Raw genomic sequence first — 17,543 nt, 5'->3', positions numbered from 1 at the left:
TTTCTCTCCCCCCTCTGTCTTCCCCTCCTCTCTCCATTTCTCTTTGTCCTATCCAACAATGATGACATCGATAACTAAAACAATAAAACAACAAGGGGAAACAAAATAATAAGGAATAAATAAATAAATAAATAAATATTTTTTAAAAATCATTCAGTCTGACCCTGACAAGGCAACCAGAGATGGAAATTGACATTCAGTAAAAGAATACTGGGAAAATTGGACAGCTTCATGTAGAAAAAAAGAAACTAGATGACACAAAACACAACACACCAAAGTCAAATCAAAATGGATCCAAGATCTAGGGGTTTTTTATCATAGCAACTTAAATGTTAATTTTAAATAGATAATATTATACGGCCTGAAATGGATGTTATAAATACCCAAGTGACCTTTGCTTGAAGAAAGGTTTTCCATCCCTTATCTGAGGGCTGCTTTGATTCTATTTTGATATGAGGGGCTTATCTTGTGTAACCTTTTTGATGAGAGATGGCCATTTGGGAATCTAGCAGCTTTGAGTCCTCTTGTCCTTCTCTTATGCACTCTACTCCTGAAACTCAGGTACTGGGAGACAGAGGAGACAGTGGCACCATCAGGACATTCTGGATCCAGCAGGGCAGGGGCAGGACAGCAGGGGTCACAGGCCATGGCCAGTGTAGTCTGAGGAAGGCATAGAGCAAAATAAGCAACTCAATGTCCTGTCTTGCTACACTACCCACTTTGTCTGCTCAGGGGTCATCTTGCCCTTTGTTTGGTTCCAGACCCCACTGGTCTGGGAGCCAACCAGTGGGCTGAGCACCCAGGACTTGGGAGACCACCACTGGAGGTGACATTAACTTGCATAAAGGGAGCCCCATCCAGGACTACAGCTGGGAGTCGTTGGAACCCTGACAAGTGGGGAGGTGTGCACCCCCCATGCTAGCCTGGCAGGGACGGGTGAAGCAACCCACTGGCCAGAGAGGGGCCCCATGGGAAGGGGTCCTCAGGACCCTGGAGGCACCCTTGTATTCTTTGCAGTTGGAAGCTCCAGTGTCACTATTCCCCCCACCCCACACAGAAACCTTGGGTTTCCCTTTCCCCAAGGTTTTAAAATTTTTTTAAAAATCTTTTTTTGTGTGTGTATGTGTGTGTGTGTGTGTGTGTGTGTGTGTGTGTGTGTAGTGTACCAAAGTACAGGACTCTGGGATGCGGGGGGGGGGGGGGTTCAGATCCTGGAACATGATGTCAGAGGACCTAAAGGGGGTTAAATTGTTATGTGGAAAACTGAGAAATGCTATACTTGTACATGATTTTGTTTTTTGTTACTGTATTTTATTGTAATCCATTAATCCAGCAATTTTTTTCTTATTTTATTTTATCATTTTTAATTTTTTTTTAACCAGAGCACTGTCAAGGTCTGGCTTATGATAATAATGAGAAGGATTGAATCTTTGGAGTCATCCTCTGGCTTATGATAGTAATGAGGAGGATTGAGACTTTGGAGCCAGTCTCAGGCATAAGAATTGCTTTGCATAACCATTATGCAGTCTCAGGCATAAGAATTGCTTTGCATAACCATTATGCTATCTACACTCGCCCTATTTTTCTTATTTTCAGTTGATTAATTCTAAAGATGAGTGAATGAATAAACTGATGAATGAGTCAGGTCAACTACAGCAATGCTTTAGGGAACATTTAAGGGATTGGGAATACTGTGTTGCAAGACACCTGTAATATTCTTGAAACGACAGAGGATCATTTGAAAGAGGAGCTGGACTATTTGTAACTATATATTACAAACTCAAACACAAACACTATAAAAAAAAAACACTGAAAAGTACCGATATGAAGAGAAGAGGAAAATGCTACCCTAAGATGCTCAACTAAAACAAAAAGTGGACTAGCAAAATAGTTCAATGCTAGAGTACCAGATTTGCATGACTGAGGATGCAGACTCAGTCCTGGCATCACTATATCCCAAAGAGGAACAGTGCTTTAGTCTTTTCTCTCTGTTGTCATAAAAATAAATAAATTTGGGGGTCAGGTGGTAGTGCAGCGGGTTAAGCACACGTGGTGCAAAGTGCAAGGACCAGCGTAAGGATCCCAGTTTAAGCCCCTGGCTCCCCACCTGCAAGGGAGTCGCTTCACAGGCGGCGAAGCAGGTCTGCAGGTGTCTGTCTTTCTCTCCCCCTCTCTGTCTTCCCCTCCTCTCTCCATTTCTCTCTGTCTTATCCAACAATGAACAACATCAATAACAACAATAATAACCACAACAAGGCTACAAAACAAGGGCAACAAAAGGGGGGAAAATGGCCTCCAGGAGCAGTGGATTCACTGAGCCCCAGCAATAACCCTGGAGGCAAAAAAAAAAAAAATCTAAAAATAGAGAAGGAAGAGAAAGGAGAGCCAATAAAGGTAATAGAAAACAAGGGTGATGGAAATAGTAACAAATACACATATTAGTCACTTTAAACATCAATGATATATACCAACTAATCAAGAAAATAAGACAAACCCCAGGCTGGAAAATACATTTGCAAAAGACATCTGGTAGGGACTGTGTCTCCAAGCTATTAAAAAAAAAATTCCTGAAATGCTACAGAATTTTAAACCAATGGCGAATTAATAAACCAGTCAAAAAGAAAAACACAGAAATTAACAACCTGATTAAAAAAAGTTGAGACGGGTCAAAAATGTGTGTGAACCATGTTTAAGCGTGGTCCCTACTGCACTGAAGGAAATTTCAGCACTGTGATGTTTCTTAAAAAAAAAAAAAAAGGCTTGGACAACCCCACCAATATGTCCTGGAGCTCTGATTATTGTTATTATTGTTGTTGTTATTGATGTCGTTATTCTTGGATAGGACAGAGAGAAATGGAGAGAAGAGGGGAAGATGGGGCGGGGGGGAGAAAGACCCAGGTTACAATAATAAAAAACTAGGACAACAAAAGTGAATAAATAAATATTAATAAATAGGTAAATAGAAAAGTAAGTCTTTGGAATAAATAAATAAACAAATAAACAAAAGGCTTGAACTAAACTGATAACCTCACCAGAGGTAAAGATATGCAGGCTGGCAAAATAGCTCATCTGGAAAGCGCACTGCTTTGCCATGTATGATCCAGGTTTGAGCCTGGTCCCCCCACCTACAGAAGGCAGTTTCTGTGTTGTAGTTTTTTGTCTCCACCCCCATCTCTCCCGCTCAGTCTTGTACCTATCTGAAAAGGTTGAACCAGAGCAGTGAAACCCTGGAGATAATCCGAAACCCTGAAAAGAGATGATTTTATGTAACTAGGATTATAAAAACATGCTCCACATCCAGCTTTAAGGAAGTGCAAATTAAATCAAGAAAAATACAATGATGCGCTTATTGCAAAGTCCTAAATCCAACAGCACCATCAAATACTTATGAAAATGCTGAACAAGAACTCTCAGGAGTCTATAAGGCAATAATCCCCATAAAGAAATTTAAATTAAAAAAAACAAAAAACGGAGTTGGGCAGTAGCACAGCCGGTTAAGCGCACGTGGTGCAAAGCAAAAGGACCGGCATAAGGATCCGGTTTCGAGCCCCCAGCTCCCCACTTGCAGTGGAGTCGCTTCACAAGTCTGTCTTTCTCTCCCCCTCTCTGTCTTCTCCTCTCTCCATTTCTCTCTGTCCTATCCAACAATGATGACATCAACAATAATAAAACAAGGGCATCAAAAGGGAATAAATAAATAAATAAATATTTTTAAAAAAACCAGTTCTCAGGAGTGGCTTAGTAAATAGTCCAGTGGATAAAGTGTTGCACCTTCAACCACGAGGAACCGGATTTGATCTCTGGCACATCTGGTTTTCTCTCACTTAAAACATTAAAATTAAAATAATTAAAAACAACATGCTTATAAAAGCCACACAATCAGGTTGGCAATCACCTGAAGGGTGTGCTCCTTTTCCATGTGCACAGTCCAGGTTTGAACCAAGGCCCCATGGCATTGGAGGAAGCTTCAGTGCTGTGGTCTTTCACTCTCTCTCTGCCTCTTTGTATTTGTCTCTCTGCCTAAAAAAGTCATCCAGGAGCAGTGAAGCCTTGGTGAGGATATAAAAGGAAAAAGAGTCTTATTAATATCATTAAGAGATAGAGGCATTATAATATAAACTTTGAGTTTATCTAAGCTGAAAACGTAGGTTCACATATACACCTGCACATGAGGGCAGGGAAGAGCTCACTTGGAGAGCATAGTATTTCATAATGTATGTGATCCAAGTTCAAATCCAGCCCCCACAACAATGAAGACAGCTTTGGTGCTGTGGTCACTTTTACTCTATAAACAAAACTAAACTAAACAAACAAACAAACAAAACCAAAACCCTGAATATAAACATTTGCAGTGGTTTTATTTAAAATTACCGAAAGTTGGAAGCAACCAAGATGATATTCAATAGGTGAGTAAATATGAAAGTGTGATATATGTTGTCGATGGAATATTTTTTCCTGGGGAACTTCCCTTATCTATTTTATTTATTTAAACAATTTTCAGGGCGGGGGTAAATAGCATAATGGTTATGCAAAGAGACTCTCATTCTTGAGGTTCCAAAGTCCTAGGTCCAATCCCCTGCACCACCATAAACCAGAGCTGAGCAGTGCTCTGGTTAAAATAAAAAAAAAATCCGGTTGAGCACATGTGTTACAGTGCACAAGGACCTGGGTACCTCACCTGCAGTGTGGTGAAGCAGGGCTGCAGGTGTCTCTCTGTCTCTCTCCCTCTCTATCCTCCCCTTCCCTCTCGATTTCTGCCTGTCTCTATCTAATAAAAAAAAATAAAAATAGTTTAAGATAAAATTTTTATTAGGGATTTAATATTGATTTCCAAAATTGTAAGAACCTTATGGTTCCCAACACCAGAGTTTCGTATCCTCATCACTTCCATTAGAAAGGGCAGTAGTTTTCCCAAGGTCACCAAATATAGGCTGATTGTATAACTATTTTTTTAAACTTTTCTTTTAAAAAATTTTATTTATTAATGTGCGTAGATGTTGGTATGCTTCTAAATTCTGCTTCTAAGACCCCTTCTGTTTCATTGGTTTAATCCCCCCTGCTTAACACTGTATTCTATTTACATAACCACTGTTAACTAAGCACTGCCCTGCCTCCAGGGCATTGGCTTAATCCTCATTGGTTAGCTCACTTTTTCCTTCTCCCTACCCCCTATCCTATGTAGATCTTCTTCCAACCTGACAGTTCCACCTCAGGATATATAAGGACAGGATTGTGATTAGAGATAGCTTAGATTGTGCTGCGTTCCACATAAATAAAGACTGAACTGCATACCACTCAACCATGAGTCCCTGGTCCTCTCTCTCTCCCACCCGCGAAGCTAGCCCGGCAAGTAGAGACAGAGAAATTGAGAGAGTGGGGGAGGTAGAGAGGGAGAAAGACAGAGAGACACCTGCAACCCTGCTTCACCGTTTGTGAAGCTTTCTTCCTGCAGGTGGGGGCCAGGGTCTTGAACTTGGGTCCTTGTGCATTGTAGCACCTGTGTTCAACCAGGTGCACCGCCACCTGGCCCCTCTATAACTATCTATATCTACATAATTTCTTTTTTGGGGGGGAGGACTTCCCTTCTGTACATCTTTGACCAAGGCTGTCCTTTTTCGCCTGCTCTGTCCTCTCAGGCCTTCAGCTTTTAGTGCCTTCTCCTTCATAGCACCGATGGCTTGGCAAACAGGAGCAAATCATGGATGATTTGGGGTCCCTCTTGGCAGCCTGGGGGGGTTCTCTACTCCAGCCGTGGTCAACCATAAATGAATCTCAGAAAACAGAGATGTTATTTCACAACAATTATTTAGCCCTGCTGTGTCCTGTGAGTTGGCCTCACACCAGCTGGCAGCCTAGATTCATACCCATTTCCCCTTAAGATAAAAATCTGTAAGTGTGAAAATCAAACATGACCGAGCATGGAATGACACAGAGGTTCATATTTAGGGGACTCTGAAAAGCACTAACTTATTGCCATTCCCCTCATTATAAATAGCACTTGTGTCCACCCACCCCCAATTGGGTGGAGTCCTGCAGGAGTGGGTCCAGGGGTCAGGACCCAGAGCCTAAGGTCTGGGAGGAGGTACAGTGAGTAAGGGTGCTGAAGTTGGATGCAAGAGGTGCTAAATTTAATACCCCACACCTCTTGTGCCAGAGTGATTTTCTGGTTCTTGTTACCTCTCTATTTTGTGTAAAATAAATAAGATTATGCAGATATATAGATATGTGTCTCCTGGAATGGGGAGATAACATAGCGGCCATGCAAAAAGACACCAAAGATCCCAGGTTGAATCCCCAGTATCATCATATGTCAGAGCTGAGCAGTACTCTGGAAAACAAACAAAACAAAAAAACAAGAACCAAAACCCACAAAAGCCAGTGCCTATATATGTTGAACACATAGTATGGCTCAGAGAATGTTGACTGTTCGATCCAGTTCGCAGTTCCCTGTATTTACCTACCCCACCCCCCTCCTTGTCACCTGACAGTCCTGTTCACCAGTCACTGCTTGGCACCCAAAAGGGAGATGCAAAGTTTGCTCACCAATTTGTGTAAGAGGGTGGTGGAATCCTAGTAAATTCTCTCCCACCGGTGCAGGTCTTTCCACAGGTCCTCGGCTGCTTTACCTGGTCTGGCTTCTGTGATCATTTCTGAGATGCTTGGGAGCGAATTGGGGCGCAGTTGCTGCGCCATCTGTGTCCCAGCTGGAACACAGGCAGGGGAGGTGTCTGAAGGCCACGCCAGGAGACCCCGCCTCTCGACGCAGCCCAGCAGAGTCTGGGACCCCTCCCTCCTCTGTATGGGGGATTGGATAGGTGACTTCCCAGCCTGAGGCAGGGGTTGGGGGCTGGGCTCCTTTGTGAGATCTAATTCTCAAGTAACTTGTGGAAGCAAAGAAGCCTTGCCCTCCCAGCCCCATCTCTCGCCCCAGGTTGGAGATCGTAATGGTTCAAAACCCAGTCTTTTTTTTTTTTTTTTTTTAAATATTTGTTGAATTTATTTATTCATTTATTGCATAAAGACAGAGAGAAACTGAGATGGAAGAAGGAGATCGAGAGGGAGAGAGATAGAGAACAGCAACACAATCCCCACAGGGCTTCACAAGTGGTGGGTTCGGGCTTGAACGAACCTAAGTAGGTCCTTGCACATGGTAACTTGTGCTTAACGGAGTGCTGCCATCACCTGGCCCTGAGATCCCAGCCTTGAACCTGCATCTTCGAGTCTTCCTGTAGTTCATTTGAAAAGTCCAGACGAGGGGTAAGAAAGAGACTTCCGTTTGAAGGGAGGGGAGTGGGGTTGGTCTCTGAGGGAGAGTCTGGGCCAGGTGGTAGCTGGCGTGCAGAGGATGGCCCAGGGGTGCAGCGGCAGGGATGTAGAGGTGGAACCCCCACTTTACATATGTGCAAGGGAGCCGTAGGGGAAGATGGGTCTCACCCTAGGTGACATAGTTACACAGGAGTGCTCCTCCTCTCTCTGGGTGTGTGTGTGGAGGGGTGTTGTGTCCACCCCGTTCTCCCAGCCTCCTTGATGGTATGCCTTCTCTTCTCTTCCTGAATCATCTGAGATCTTTCCCAGTAGCCTAAGTAATGACCTTCCCTTGCCAGGAGGCCCCCAGTCCAATTTCCTTGCTTCTGTAGAAACACATTTCCTAGGAGTCATTTCTAGACATGTCAGGGAGGGGTGTGGGGAGGGTGTGCATTGACTTGGAGCACTTGGGACCTAGCTTGGGACTAGCTTGGGCCACCGCCAGCCCAATCTCTGCTCTCCAGGGCCTGGACAGTGTCCGGCTGGTGGCCAGGGGCCATTCATCAGCTTTCTGGGCAAACAACTCTGACAAGCTTCTTGTTTCTCCTGGAGGCTATGAGTGAGCCATACATAGTCTTTGGCCCTGAGGCTTAATTGTCTGAGTAGATGGGTAAGTGGGGGCAGTGAGGGCACATCACCCCTGGGGCCTGGCCCTGTCCTTACCTCTCAGCCAGGGACAGGGATCTCGGATGAAAGAGTCAGAAACTAGAATTTTTCCACTTTTTTTTTTTTCTTTTCAAAAAGTCTCATTTACTTAGGAAGAGTGAACCAGAGCATCACTTCACTCGCATGCAGTGCAGGGGATTGAACTTGGGGCCTCAGGTTTACAGAACAGCTGAACTGTAGCTAAGAGCCTATTCTTTCCATTGCCTTCTTCTCAGGAATTTTGTTGTTGTTGTTGTTTTTTTTTTAATGTGTATAATAACACCATTCCTGCTACCAAAGATCTCTGTCCCTATACCCACCCTTGTATAGTGAAACTGAATGTCTACCCTCATCCTCTACCCAGAGTTTTTTTACTTTGGTGTAATACTGCAAACTCAGTCAGATTCTGCCTTGCATTTCCCTTTCTGTTCTTCTGCCCAGGAATTTGTAGGATCAAATGAAAGAGTTAAGTTATAATATACCCAGAGTTCATACCAGAAATGGTAGAATAATTTCTACAAAAATGGGTCCCTCTCTCCAGAGTGTGACTGGATAAAGAAAGGAATGCTTTACTAAAGAGAGAAAATACTAAGTGAAGAACACACAGGGAAAGTGTTCTTTCTTAGTTTTAATCATGGCAACAACTTTAAGGCATCATTTTTATGATAGTAGGGATTTTTAAAAGTCTTTAAAATGGCAATACTCTGTGCAGGCATTATTACACAGTGTAGACTTGTACAATTCTTTCTGAAATCAGGAAGATAAAGAGCAACAACAAAAAAAGATAACAATTTTTTTTTTTTGCCTCCAGGGTCATTGCTGGGGCTCGGTGCCATCCACTGCTCCTGGAGGCTATTTTTTCTCCTTTTGTTGCCCTTGTTGTTTTATTGTTGTAGTTTTATTGTTGTTGTCATAGTTGTAGGATAGGACAGAAAGAAATGGAGAGAGGAGGGGAAGACAGAGATGGGAAGAGAAAGATAGACACCTGCAGACTTGTTTCACCACTTGTGAAACGACCCCCCTGCAGGTGGGGAGCTGGGGGTTCAAACCAGGATCCTTACTCCAGTCCTTGAGCTTTGCACCATATGCACTTAACCCACTGTGCTACCACCCGACCCCCCCAAAAGCTAAAATCTTTAACCCAGATAATTCTTCTTTTTTTGAATTTTTAAAATATTTTATTTATGTATTCCTTTTTGTTGCCCTTGTTGTTTTATTGTTGTAGTTATGATTGTCATTGTTGTTGGATAAGACAAGAGAAATGGAGAGAGGAGGGGATGACAGAGAGGGGGAGAGAAAGACAGACACCTGCAGACCTGCTTTGCGCCATGTGTGCCTAAACTGCTGCGTTACCGCCCGACTCCCCTTCTTTTTTTTAATATTCATTTTATTGGGGGGGGAATGATAGTTTACAGTACAGTTGTTGACACATGGGTAAAATTTCTTATGATAGGTATCTGCAAAACTCCCTCACCCCCCAACTCAGGTCCTTTTCCATCGTCATGCATCAGGACTCCAAAGCTCCCCTCCTCCAGTCCCCTCCTTGCTCTCCTTGCACAAAGTCCTTTGCTTTGGTACAATATCTTATTTTTATTTTTTTAGCCATAGCATTGCTTAGCTCTGGTTTGTGCTGGTGCAGGAGGTTGAATCTGGGACATTAGAGCCTCAGGCACGATACCTGCTGTGTGTGCAGCCCAGATTTGAGCCTGGCCCCCACTGCATTGAAGGTAATGAAGGTGTGGTGGTGTCTTTCACTCTCTTTCTCTGCTTCTGCCTCTCTGGCTCTTTTTCAAAAAGAAAAGGTAATTTGTCAAGGATAATGGAATGAACAGTAAGATGCAAAGACCCTGGTCCCATGAGACATTGTCCTGCCTCCCAACCATAGAAATATCTACTAACTTTTCATCTTATGGTGTACAGGGAAAATGAGCTCCCATTTATTTAGAGTTAGTGGCAGTTGTTAACTGATAAATTAATTAAGACTGGAGAGCACAGTGGATGGTGTCTAGAATTTGAAGCTGGATAAGTTGGGCCTCAAATTTTATTCCTCCCAGTTCCACTCTCAGTTTCCTCCACTATGTAACCCACTTGTGTGTGTGTGTCTATTTGGGGGATTTCAAAGACAGGATGACATGGCAAATTTGGGAGTCCTGAGTTAACAGTAAAATGACACTCAGGATTAGTGTCACCTAACACAAACTCTAAAGTAAAGCAAGAAGAAGGAGGAGGAATAGAAGGAGAAGAAATGAGCTGTTGTGTTAAGAGGATGGAAATTGGTTCTTTTAAAAAAATTAAATTTTATTTTATTTATTTTGATAGGAAAGAGAAAAATTGAGAAGGAGGAATAGAGAGGAAGAGAGATACACTTCCTATAGGTGGGGATTGGGGGTTTGAACCTGGGTCCTTGCACACGGTAATGTGTGTGCTCAACCAGATGCATCACTGCCCACCCTCTTCCTCCTCTTCTTAGTATCATAATTATTATTTTTGGTGGGTGTATGAGCGTGTATATGTACCAGCGGCTGAGTCCTGAACCTTGTTTGCAAGGTGTATGTTCTACCACAAGCTATATGGTTGGCCAATCCTATTCTCCTCTCTCTTTTCTCTCAAATAATCTTTAAGTCCACCCTGATGCTCTCTCTCCTGGACATTGACCTCACCTGTAGTGGGAAGGTCTGGCCCCTAGCAATGGACTCCTTCCTGGTCCTGAGCAAGCAAGGCAGCAGCAGGTGGAGCTCGCGGCTCACAGCAGAGTGGGCTGGGGTGCAGGCTCTTCACCTGGCCCTGGCAGGCAGGTGGGAGCTGGGGAGGATCAACATCAGTGACTGTGACTTGAGGTAAAAATAATCAGGGAAGGACAGCTGCTTCCTTGTCAGCAACCAAGAGGGAAATAAAGCTCATGTCCCCTCCAGCGAAAATCTGCTCTCTGGGTCCCCCGGCTCCTGCCACCAACTGCTCCACGTCTGAGTGCCAATCCAATTTGAACGGCTGTGGTTCACCCCAGAGAGAGCTTATTTTAACTTCATCAAGAGCAGAGGAAAACATCCAGGCTCAAGTCAACGGGAAGGGAGGAACAGCTGCTTGGGGGCCCAGGCAGGGAATAAGGTTCTGGGGCTTCTGCCCCTCTAGTGTTTGGAGCTTGGTCCCCCTCCTCTTATGCTGGTTCAGCAACTGACCATGACATTAATTCAATCTTGTGAATTTCTAGTGGGTGTTCCCTGAAATCAAGGGGATAAAATCCTCAGAATTTGACCCAGCTCAGAAAGTCCTTTCTAGTGTCCCTAACTTCTCTCCTCTTCCCTCTTCTCCAGACAGCCTCCTATTGAACTGTGGCAGACTTTTTGAGAAGGTCCAGATATACTGTGTCTGCTCATGTCTGCACACTTCTGTACTTGCAATGCCTCCTCCTGTTTTTCTGCTCAGTGGGTGTCCAGACATTCTCAAGAGTCTGGGGGCCTGATGGTGGCACACCTGGTTGAGTGCACATGTTACAAATGCTGAAGGATCTGGGTTCAAGCCCCCAGTCTCCTCCACCTGCAGAGAGAAAGCTTTGTGAGTGGTGAAGCAGGTCTTCAGGCGTCTCTCTGTCTTTCTTCCTCTCTATTACCCCCTTCCCTCTTGATTTCTAGCTGTCTTGATCCAATAAGTAAATAAAGATAATTAAAAATAAAAGACATTTTCAAGAGTTTGTAGTCTGTTGTAACTTAAAAAGGGTTTGGGGCTGCTGAGGCACATAAAAGGATTCACAGTGGGGAGCTGGGAACGGGTTTAAACAATGCAAGGTTTATTAGGGTGAAACAGGTAAAAGGCAAAATAAGCAATTATCATCAAAGGTTAAGAGTACACTAGGTCAGGGGAGTCAGGTGGTAGCGCAGCGGGTTAAGCACACATGGTGCAAAGTGCAAGGACCAGCGTAAGGATCACAGTTTGAGCCCCCGGCTCCCCACCTGCAGGGGAGTCGCTTCACAGGTGGTGAAGTAGGTCTGCAGGTGTCTATCTTTCTCTCCCTCTCTCTTATTTCCCCTACTCTCTCCATTTCTCTCTCTCCTATCCAACAACAACAACATCAATAATAACTGCAACAATAAAACAACAAGAACAACAAAAGGGAATAAGTAAATGTAAAAAAAAAAGCACTCTAGGTCCATAAAGTCTGAGTATAGTTATCAAAAGTTAAGTCCCATAAGTTAAACAATTATCAGCTAAGGTATAGATTGCTCATGGCTGTAGAGGGGTCTAAAAGTTTACCAGCTAGCAGAGTCACACGTGTTCAGTTCCCAGAAGAAATATCCATGGCGGATACCTGGAGCACCTTTGCCAAGATGCGTCTGACCAGGAGAAGAAGCAGCAGCCAAAGAGAGAGACCTGCTCCAAGTCTATGCTTTTTATACACTCCCTTCTCTGAAGCACCTCCTCAGACTGCCGTCATTCAGTTGGGGACACAACAGTAGTCAAACTTCAAACTTCATGTAGATGTTGCTGGCTGCTTCCCTGCCCCTCTCGCCAGAGTGAGTTGTGACTCTCTGTGGGTTTCTGTGGAATTTTGTTAAGTTGCTGTTTTAACAAGAAAACTTGGGGTGTCACTCCTCCCCCTATTCTCTCACATCTCTCTTCCTTTCCCTGGTTTCCAATAAATAACCTGACATCTCCTCTCCATTAGGTCCTGTGTTGGGTATCCCCAGTGGGTGTGGATTACAGCCAGTCTGCTCTCCAGCAGTGCCTGCTGTATAGACAGTGTCAGTTATGGAGGCAGGTGACAGCGACAACATGGCTACTGCCCAGAAATAGCTGCCTCCAAATTGCAATGTGGGAAATCACATTAGCTTCAGATCTGTTAATTTTTTTCCCTAATGCTTTGTAGGAGAATGAACCCAGAAAAATATGCACAGTATTGCTGAATTGTCTCCATGGCCTAGTTTATTTGTTAATTTTACCAGAGCACTGCTCAGCTCTAGCTTAGGGTGGTTCTGATGACTGTAGTTGGGACCTCAGAACCTCAATCATGCAAGTCTTTTTGCTTAATCATTATGCTGTCTTCTGATCCCCTGGCCAGATTTTTTATTCCATATTTTGAGTGAGAGAGAGAGAGAGATATCAACGCACTACTCCACTACCCGTGAAGCTCCCTTACTGTTGTCCATAGTGTTCCAAGCTGAAGATGGAAGTGCTGAAGATAGGGGTGTTGAAGATGGAACCCAAGGCCTCAGACATGCACTCTACCCACTGAACCATCTTTTGAGCCCATCTCCTCTTTTTAATCAATTAATTAATTAATTAATTTGCCTCCAGGGTTATCATTGGGGCTTGGTGCCTGTACTACGAATCCACTGCTCCTGGAAGCCATTTTTTTTCCCTTTTGTTGCCCTTGTTTTTTATCACTGTTGTTGTTATTTGCTGTCATTGTTGTTGGATAGGACAGAGAAATCAAGAGAGCAGGGAAAGACAGAGAGGGGGAGAGAAAGATAGATACCAAAAAATAATAATAAATAAATAAATAAAAAGAAAGATAGATACCTACTTCACTGCCTGTGAAACAACCCCCCTGCAGATGGTGAACCAGGGGCTGGAACCAGGATCCTTGCCAGTCCTTGCACTTTGCACCATGTGTGCTTAACCCACTGCCTACTGCCTGGTCCCTTTTAAAAAATTTTTTAAATCAAGGAAAGTACATAAGAGACACTTCTGACTCCCACTCCAGTTACAGAAGATTCATACTTTGAGCTTGTTTGTTTCTGTATTGTTCTTAGGAGCAGGTAGTATTTATAAAATGAAAATAATACTAGAGCTTTGCATAATGAAACAATAAATAAAATATTAACACCATTTAAAAGAGGGAGAAGCTAAATTTTCCTTTGTGCCTTGATTAGTCTCAAAGGGGGTGTCAACACTCCCTTTTCCATCTCCCTTAGGAGATTTGGTCTGACTGTCTGTTAGGAGAGAGCAGTGCCCTGGGCAGCTTGGATCCCTGAGATAAAGCACCAGGACTACCTGTCACCTCCGTGCTCCTAGGTTCTTCGTTTAGTGTTATGTTTAGTGTTAACCAGGGACCTGATCCCTGGTTAGAGACAGAGAGGCAGATAGATAGATAAATAGATAGATAGATAGATAGATAGATAGATAGACAGATAGATGTAGATAGATAGATAGAGGTAGATAGAGGTAGATAGATAGATAGATAGATAGGGATGGATTATAGCACTGAAGCTTCCTTAGATACAGTGGGGGCCAGGCTTGAACCTGGGTCATGTACATGGCAAAGCAGTGTACTATTCAAGTGAACCATTTCTCCATCCCTTCACCCCTATTCTTGAGTGGTGTTAGTAATAAACTTTGTGCTGGGTGGAGGCGCACATTTAGCACGCTTGTGAATTTGGGAAATGTGAAGGTTTGATTGGTCCTTAAACCACATTAGGATGACCTGGCATTGAGAGCATGTGAACATGTCCCAGGCTCAACCCTGTCTGGGTAGTGGGAGCTAATGATGTGGGTAATTGGGAGGATGGGAAGATGGGGTGAGAGGATAAAGAAGGAATTCTAGGTGTGTGAGGGCTGGGAAGGATGGAATGAAGTCAGGAAACAGCTATGAGGGAGTTGACTTAGGAGCTCAGAGAGGTAAGCTTTGCCTAAGACCTCACAGTTGGGGTATTTGAGATGAGCTTTGACCTCAGGTCTGAATCTCACACTCAAGCATCTTCCGCAAGTAACTGGAAGGCCAGCTTGAAATATGATCCTGGGGGTCAACCTTGGAACTCTATGTTGACTCCTGCATATGTATATAAACACACATACACTCCCACACACACGCACACATGGTGGCATCCAGATAGATTTCCTTCTGAGGGTTCAGATAAGACCCAGTTGGTTATTTTGGGTTCCCAAACCTTCAAGAATGGCCAGGGAGGTGCCTTTCTTGAAGACTGAGGTGCTGCAGAATGGTATGGCAAGCACTGGCCTGGGGTCAGCATCCTGTGAGAGCTGCAGTGGTCAGCCATTGCTTCCTATCAGACCAGTACACCCACCATTCTTGTGATTCCACTTTGGTTGCTACTATCTGAGAAGCAAATATACACGGAACACCAGACATACTAAGCATAGTTATGGACCACCATTCACCTGTCCCTCTTATCATGTGTGAATGTCAGCTATGACACCCAGAGCTCTGCCCTACAGTGACCTGGAATGAGATGAGCAGTCACATTCAGCTTGGATACTGCAGCCAACCCTGACTGGCCTCCTTTTTAAAAATACTTATTGGGAGTCGGGCGGTAGCACAGCGGGTTAAGTGCATGTGGCAAGAAGTGCAGGGACCTGCGGAAGGATCCTGGTTTGAGTCCCTGGCTCCCCACCTGCAGGGGTGTCGCTTCACAGGTGGTGAAGCAAGTCTGCAGGTGTCTTATCTTCTCCCCCTCTCTGTCTTCACCTCCTCTCTCCATTTCTCTCTGTCCTATCCAACAATGACGTCATCAACAGCAATAATAACTACAACAATAAAACAACAAGGGCAACAAAAGGGAATAAATAAAAATTTTTAAATATTTATTTATTTATTAGATAGAGACTGAGACCAGGGGTAGATAGAATGGGAGAGAGAAAGAGAGACATCTGCAGCACTGCTTCTCCACCACTCATGAAGCTTTCCCCCTGCAGGTGGGGACTGGAGACTTGTACCTGGGACCTTGCACACTAATCTATGTGCTTAAACAGGTACCCAACCTCCTTAACTGCTTCTTCCAGAACCAGCATTTGATATCCTTTGGGGATCTAGCCTTCCTCCTCTTCCCACCCCATTCTCCATGGACAGTATGGATGATTTCTATAGCTAATGTACCACACCCCTGCAAACTTAGCAGCAACACCAGTCAATCATCTCACAATTCTGGGGGTCAGAGATCCAGTTGACTTGACTGGCTTATATGTTCTAGGTCTTATAAAGGCCAAAAGTAAGGTATTGGTAAGGCTTCACACCTTTCTGGAAGTGCTGGGGGAATAAGGCTTACAAGTGCTTTGAAAAAACTGGTCAGATCCTGTCCTAAGGATGGAGGACTGAGGTTTTCACTCCCTTTGGGCTGCCAGTTGGTGCTGACCCTTGTTGAAGGCCAATAGCCTCCTCATACTGGTCGTATGGCCCATACAGAAGGCAAGCCAAGCTCCTCTCTAGCTTTAGAAGCCCCTCTCTCTTTCTACCATATATTTCTTTTTCTTTTTTAAAATTATTTATAAAAAGGAAACACTGGGGGAGTCAGGCGGTAGTGCAGCGGGTTGAGCGCACGTGGTGCAAAGCGCAAGGATCGGCATAAGGATCCCGGTTCAAGACCCTGGTTCCCCACCAGCAGGGGAGTCACTTCACAAGCAGTGAAGCCGTTCTGCAGGTGTCTATCTTTCTCTCCCCCTCTCTGTCATCCCCTCCTCTCTCCATTTCTCTCTGTTCTATCCAACAATGACGACAACAATAAAATAATAAGCACAACAAAAGGGAATAAATAAATATTATATATATATACATATATATATATATATATATATATATATATATATATATATATAAACACTGAGGGGTTGGGCAGTAGCGCAGCTGGTTAAGCGTATGTGGCACAAAGCGCAAGGACCGGTGTAAAGATCCCAGTTCGAGCCCTGGCTCCCCAACTGCAGGGGAGTCGCTTCACAGGCAGTGAAGCAGGTCTGCAGGTCTTTCTCTCCCCGTCTCTGTCTTCACCTCCTCTCTCCATTTCTCTCTGTCCTACCCAATAATGAATGACATCAACAATAATAATAACCACAACAACAAGGGCAACAAAAGGGGGGAAAATGGCCTCCAGGAGCAGTGGATTCATGGTGCAGGCACCAAGCCCAGCAATAACCCTGGAGGCAAAAAAAAAAAAAGGAAACACTGACAAAAACTATAGGATAAGAGGGGTAGGACTCCACACAATTCCCTTTCTTCCATCTGAGGAAGATGGGTCCTGAAACTGGGGTCTACTATATATTTCTGTCCTCCTCTCCTTTCTTGTCTCCTTTGTACTCCTGTTTCCTCTTTTGCTTTTCAGGATTTAGGCCATCACATTGGGTCACCTAGGTAATCCACTATAATTTTGTGCATGGTCTGTTTTATTTCATGAGAAATAGTTTGAAAGAGAGAAGGAGAGAGGAAGGGAAGGAGAAAAACCCAGATGTGGCATATGTAAAGCCACCAATCAAACATGGGGCCTTAGGTATGCAAACTCTCTGCTCTACCCATTGAGCCATTTCCTGGATGCTGGTATAATTTCGTTTTAAGTTCAGTTGACTTGTAGCTTTATATACATCTGCAAACTCCTCATATTGATTTTCTTTAAAGAAACAGAACCAACAGAATGTGTACACACACACACACACACACACACACACACACTTGGCACACATGATTCTAGAGGGTTGGGAAGTTGAAAGTCTGCAGGGCAGACCAGCAGACTGGAGACTCAGAAAAAATGTACAGTTCAAGTTCAAAGTCTGTCTTCTGGGAAAGTAGGTTTTCTATTTTATTAAGGCCTTCAGTTAATCTCTACATTAAGAAAGTTATCGGCTTTACTTAAAGTCCACCTATTCTCCCAAAGCCA

This window comes from Erinaceus europaeus, chromosome 10, assembly GCF_950295315.1.
Source record: "Erinaceus europaeus chromosome 10, mEriEur2.1, whole genome shotgun sequence".
NCBI classification, from domain to species: Eukaryota; Metazoa; Chordata; class Mammalia; order Eulipotyphla; family Erinaceidae; genus Erinaceus; species Erinaceus europaeus.
This window is presented reverse-complemented; position numbering follows the sequence as displayed.